The sequence below is a fragment of the Clinocottus analis genome, unplaced genomic scaffold (genome assembly GCF_023055335.1).
Source record: "Clinocottus analis isolate CAN_PGR_092001 unplaced genomic scaffold, fCliAna1.0.p SCAF_24, whole genome shotgun sequence".
Classification (NCBI taxonomy): Eukaryota; Metazoa; Chordata; class Actinopteri; order Perciformes; family Cottidae; genus Clinocottus; species Clinocottus analis.
In genome coordinates this window covers 1,423,466-1,430,000 of record NW_027175976.1, presented here as the reverse complement: position 1 = coordinate 1,430,000, position 6,535 = coordinate 1,423,466, and positions in this window count along the sequence as shown.

Here is a 6,535-nt window from a genome sequence, read left to right as displayed (position 1 = left end):
GAATGTTATTAATGCCTCAAAAAAAAGGAAAAGAAAGCAGGGAAAAATCCTCGGCACCTTCTGCGGCCGTGGCATAAAGGCAGGAAAAGACTGTCAAACAATTAAAGTGAAGTGAATTCCCCGAGATGAAGGGGAAAGGAGAGAGAGGAGGGAGAGGAAAAACAAGTGGACGGGCCTGGAAACGAGAGGACGAGGAGAGGAAGCGGCAGAAACGACGAGCTCGGCTTTAGTTTAATCGGCGTCTGAAGACCTGCATTCCCCGCCCCTTCCACCCCGTGAGAGGTCAGGGGTCGTGACCTTTACCTACGCCTCTAATCACCTGGATTTTTTAAAAGAGCGGACGCATGACAACACTTTAGTGGAGCGTGTTGTCACTTCCTGTTGCCTCACTGTGTAGCTCGAGGAAAAAAAGGCCAATTAAGGAGGAACATAACGCACGAAGCTTCTTCATCAGGGATTCACACATTTGGACGCAACCGCAGGTGGACACGTGTCATCAGGTGGCGCATCTTTTAATAATCCCAAAATCAGCTGCATCTTCGTATTCGTGCATCAGGGCCGGTGCATTATTCTTGTTCTCTTGCAGCTCGCAAAGCGAGCAAAAGGCTGCGAGAGATGCAAGAGAGCGAACGTCACTGATGTCTGACACTTATTGTGGGGTTCAGCACAGTTTGATCATGATGAAGAGGGTTTGAACTTCATTAAAATGGTGAAAGAAGATGGCAGGTTTCATGAGAAGCTGTCCTCCTCAGGAGTATTTGCAGGGTTTACGTGAGGGCTTCAGGGCCTTAACAGCCCATATACTAATAAAGCATCTTTTTTGGAAAGATTATGACCTAAAGAATCAGAATCTGCAACAAAAACCACAATAAAACAACGCATTGGCATGTTGGGAAGGATATTCAGTCAAAAAACTGTGTCGTTCGGTTCAAAAATGGAGGAAAAAAACATTATATGCCAAAACATTGTCCAATCAACGATGATTAGGTTTACGTTTTCAAAACGAGATTATTTAAAAATAATTTTAAAAGGGTTAAATTTCAGCGTTTCAGGTCATCTTTTTGCCTGTAAAAGTCTATTTCTGGTCAGTTATCTCCACTTGAAGTGGTTGTTTAATGCGTTTTTTTTCCTCCTCTTTTCAAGCATGCAGGGTCTTGCTCAAGGGCACGTCTCCGGGGACGGACACCGAGGACACATTTAAATTGTCCTCCGGTTCTGAAATCCAATCTTCGCTCCCCGCGTCCCCGGTGGGCCGAGTTAATGCCACGGAGCCACAATGCAGAGGTGTGCCACATATTTCCATCTTCATTCAAAGAAGCCCCGATGGCTTCCCGTTTAATCTGCTCGGTTACACCCTGCCGGGCCTCCATTGTCTCTGCCTGACATCCTCGCCCGGAAGACGCCGTCGCCGCGAAAGCTCGGCGGGTCGAGACCCCGCGAAGCGACGCAGGGACCTCATTGTCTGTCCGCACCTTTTGTGTTCGCCGTGTCTTTATGGAGCGGTTTGTGCCGACGTGAGCGCTCGACAAGCGCTGTTCCCACAGGAAGTCCGGACTGCAGGGGAGGGGGAAAAAGAGAAAAGATGCCGTGGAAAAGCATATAAAGCAACGTATCTGAGCTGTAGTGTTGAACAATATAGATGTGTATGCATGTTGTGGAGCCGGGGGATGCCACAAATACAATTATACAATACAAAAAAAATCACCTTGGCTTTCGGGGATTCTGGAAGGAGGAAAAACTCAGAATATTCTGAGAGTATGAAGTTACAAATGTACAAGAAAAACCTTGTTTTTTACTTGTCAAAAGGACCACAATGCATCACTTTGCAACGTTGGCTCGATGCCATCACAACAAGTATTTTATTTTAATTAATAGAGTAAATAAAACACTAAACTACCAGCGGTTCTGATCCTCGAGCCGGTCGACTCTCTGCTGGCTGGTAGCGGCGGCGCGCTACAAGCCGTCCGTCTGCGTCACGACCCGAAGACCTTAAAGTTCACAGCGGCGGCACAAACTAGGCCGAAAGACAAGCGGCCCCCGAAGTGGATCCCGTCCTGTGTGTGTTTTTTTTATTCGGGGGGAGTTTTTTTTTTAGCCCTTCGCTCGTCACACCCATCAGCCCACGATGTGCTGACAATCCCCTCATTAATGTGATCCGCGCAGCCGGGGTTTTTGAAACACCCCAAAAAAAAAACCTCCAGCCATTTCCCTAATGGCGCTCGAAGGCCAGAGCCGGAGCCGGGGCGTTAGCGGCCCTCTCTCTCTCTCTCTCTCTCTCTCTCTCTCTCTCTCTCTCTCTCTCTCTCTCTCTCTCTCTCTCTCTCTCTCTCTCTCTCTCTGTGATGGCTAACCACCACACCAGAGGCCCCTTTGCAGAGCGCTGGGGTGAGAAAACAGGAGAAAACAAACAGCTAAGCCTGTCACAGTCCGACATCAGGGTTCAGTGGTCTGTCAACATTTACCAGCAGATAAAGACAGAGCGCCGAGAATCCTCCGCCCTGGAGAGAGGGATGGAGGGATGGAGGGATGGAGGGGGGGGAAAGTGTGTGTGAGGAGACGCCGGGCGAGAGCTTATGTGTCTTTCCTCAGTGACAGCAGCCAAACGGAGAACACTCAAGCGGGGAGGGAGACGGCGGGAGTACATTACGGCCACTCCGATGGAAAGTGACGCCGCGCAGAAGCCTCCCCCCTCCTTCCCCCCCTCCATGGGCTCGCATCCCCGCTCCTCGGCCTGAGGGTCTTTCGTCGGTTTCGGAGGGAGGAGGCGGCGATCACAAGCTCCGCCGGCTTCGATGTGTCGGAGACGGACGGCGGGGCAAAGATTCCAGCTAATAAACAACGAGGGGATTTTGACGGCGCACAACAAGCGCTCAAACAGTCGGGGGTTATTTCCCACTAACGATCTCTACCTACACCAGCGCGTGCTCTTTCTCCTTTTTCCGCCGTTTGCTGCTACATTTTTTGTGTTTTTTTTTTTTTTTTTTGTTGCTAATTGGGCCTCGGATGACGAGAAGTTTCTCCTGAAGCTCGTCGAGCAAAAAGATAAAAAACACAAGTCGGCTGTTCGGGGTCAGAGGACGAGACACACAGAGACGTGTGAGGAGATTAAGGCCCAAAACCAGAGAAAATACAACACAAATGAGTCTGTTTCTACCTGTTTATATGCATTTAATCCATCTGAACAGACTCGATAATCAATAACGATGATTGGAGAGATTAAATAACTTGTTTTTATGAAATCAGATTTCTTACCCTGGATGGTAACTTTCATTTAAGCATCTTTTATTTACTCTTCTCTTGGCTCTTTAATGACTCTAACTGTAGTTAAATGTCCCTTCATGCTATTTAAACACAAATAAACGCCCCTATAAAGATATAATATTATTATATTAAAGTGTACTACATTGTATGCAGTGATACAAACATTTTATATCTGTATAATGTACAATATACAGTATAAGTATACGTTACATGACAACAGTATTGTGATTTAATTCAACGTTCTCACTTTTTAAAGACAATTTAAAGTGAACTATTTCCTCTCAGACATCTTGCTGCAGCAATTTGTATTGAGTCCTTTTGTTATAAACTATTAAACGTCAGTAAAATAACAATAAGCAATGCTTTTCAAGGCCTTTCTCCCTTTTTTTTATTCAAACGGCACGCAAATCTCCTTTTAGTTAATTTTGTAAGTTGTTAGAGTTGCAGAAGGAGGCAAGAGGAAGGTTCAAACAGGAAGCAGCGGGGCTGATGGGTAATGTGGTCTTCAATCTGCAGTTGTCTTTTCTTTAAACATCACCTCCACTTGCTCTTCACGATCCTGCTGAAGTATCTCATCTCTGAAGGATGATGCGTGTTGAAACACCCTTGATCGTCATGCAGCTGGTCTTCATTGTGCAGCCTCAGTGTGTCTTTGAGGCCTCCGACATGTCGCCTCCCGTCACCTCAGACGCTCAGAAGGAGGCGCGTGGCGTGGGGAGGGGGAGGGGGGGGGTCACAGGATGCGAGGAGTCTCCCCCCGTCATCTTCTGGTTTCCACATATGTGTCACCTGTCGGTGCGATTACGGTCGTCCGCGGGGCCGGCCGCACCGGCCTGACTGCACGAGACAAAAAGGCGTCCGTCATCGGCGGTTCGGCCGCGGCGTCGCGGTCGCTTCGATGTCACGGAGCCGACGTGAGCGAAGGGGAGGCCGTCTCCCTGCAGCCAGAGGACGACAGGAGGAGGAGGAGGAGGAAGAGGAGGAGGAGGAGGTTATTTACTCAAACGTCCGGCTTCTTGACGCCGGGAGACTCTGAGTCCACGTGGCAGCTTTCTTTGGGGAAGTGAAAACCATCCACTTGTCCATTTCAGCACCAGAGTTTTCCTTAAACGCGACGTCGGTCCACTTGATTGACTTTGTCATGGAGGGCGATGGATACTGTCTCCAGTGAACGCATTCTTGACAATATATTCTCCTAGAAACACACATCCATGTGTCGTTGACAATACTGTATTCAGCCGAAGACATATTAAGCTAAGCATGTTAATAATAGATGACTTTGACGCGATGGTTGTGAACTGAGATTCTCTCTCTGTAAACTCGTGGACAAACAGAACTTCCTTCCTCCCACTTCCTGTTACTCCGTCTATTCACGATTAGCTCACTTCCTGTTCAGGGTGTTTATTCAAAATGGCCATTAGGTGTTGCTAAAGGACACATAAGTGAAATAAATACTCATCAAACCTTTTTTAGTCGGTAATACAAACGTTTGCATCCGTTCGAGCTGAAAAAACATCTGGAAATACCTCAAAATTAAAAAAAATGTGTGTGCAGAAATGTAAGTTAGACCAATTAGATTGTTCCAAGTGATCGCATCGCTTCAGGTTTCTTGTTGCATGAACATTTTTGCATCAATTTGCACGACAAACACCACACACACACACACACACACGTTTGGATTGAGTAGGGTATGCACTGGCTCGGTGCATGTCCTCGTGAAGTTCATGTGGATTATTTGCACATTCTCATGGTTGTCGAGCAGAACTTAACACCGTTCGGTGACGCCTTTTTATTCCTTCTTCTCGTTGTGAGAAATCAATAAAAAAAAAAAGGCCACGTTGAAACGCGGGCGTGCATGTAAAGAGTCGCTGTTTCTCAGCGTCAGCCGTGTGATTTAGGGGAGCGAGCGAGAGGATCCTCTCAGCTCAACTCTGCTGGAATGTGATGGAGGAACCAGGTTGGGTTTCAGGAGCAGGTGTCTGTTGTTTTTCTCCCTCGTGTTTCTCACACTGTTTCACCACCTGTTCTCATCTCCACTCCTTCCCAGGTTTTTTTTTTTATTTTTATTCTCAGAGAACAGAGTGTGCAAACATTCAGCTTGGGATCATCACTGTATCAGGTGGAAATAGATGCGTGGATTTAATTTGTGTGTGAATTAGCGCAGTGGTCTTTGACCTTTTGACCTTTTATTAAACCGCACCGCGAAGGACGAGCTTACAGATGTTAAACCATTTGACAGCGTGCAGCTGGAAAAGCTTTTATTAGTAAGATAAATCAGATATTTAGGTTGTGATTGGACAAAAAAAAAAAAGATGCAGGAAGCAGTTGTTTAATTTTTGGAGCATTGGCCAAAAGACACATGACGCCGTGATGCATTCAAGGACCTGTACGCCTTAATCTGCTCATAAAACAACACCTGCTCCGTCCCTGATGTGCTGAGGAAGTTAAAAGTTAAACAACATCCTTCTTTTCTCATTCCTTCGAGGCGTCAAACCACCGGCTGAGATCTGATTTAGTTCTGCAACAAAAAAAAAGGAAAATTTCTGGAAGAAAAACGCCGCCGCACAGATTTCCATAACCCGGAGTATTCATTGTATTTCTAGAAGAGTCTCAGGTTGTGACGCCGTGCACGAAGTACAAAGAAGGAGAAGAGGAAGCGGTTGTCGGCCAGTGTTCCCCCTCTCCGCTCCGACACACGCGAACATGTCGACGTATTTGTTGGAGCAACGCGGCCGCCGGCCCCGTGCACCGCTGCCTCCTCGCTCCCCCACGTCTCTTCTTTAAAAAGCCGGGGCTCTTGCTTGAATGCTCTCTGTGTCCATGCCCAGTGCCCTAATCCAGGGCCTGCTCTTCCTCTAAGCAGGGAGTTAACTTAATCCCTCTCATTTAGGCAGCTGCACTGCCGGTGGAACTATGGGAAAGGAAGAAAGAAAAAAAAAAAGAAGAAAGTTATAACTCTGTGACAGACACTTTCAGCTGTTGTGACGGCACCTCCCCGACTCAGCTGCCTTAACATGCAACTCTCACTCCCCGGCCCCGGCATTTTAATTTGTGTGTGAATAATGCATGCGGGCGTAGAGGGAGGTATGCATGGCTGCTGTGTGACTGAAGGCGGAGGAGCGGCTGCACGACCCCGACCGGCGTCCTGCGTGCAGAGTGAACCCGAAGCCGACGCCGTGAACGCACCCGCTGAAAGACGGAGGGAGAATATATAAAAAGGAAAAGAGTGTTTTTGATGCAGGAGGTCAGAAACTAATCAAAACATCTGTTTAAC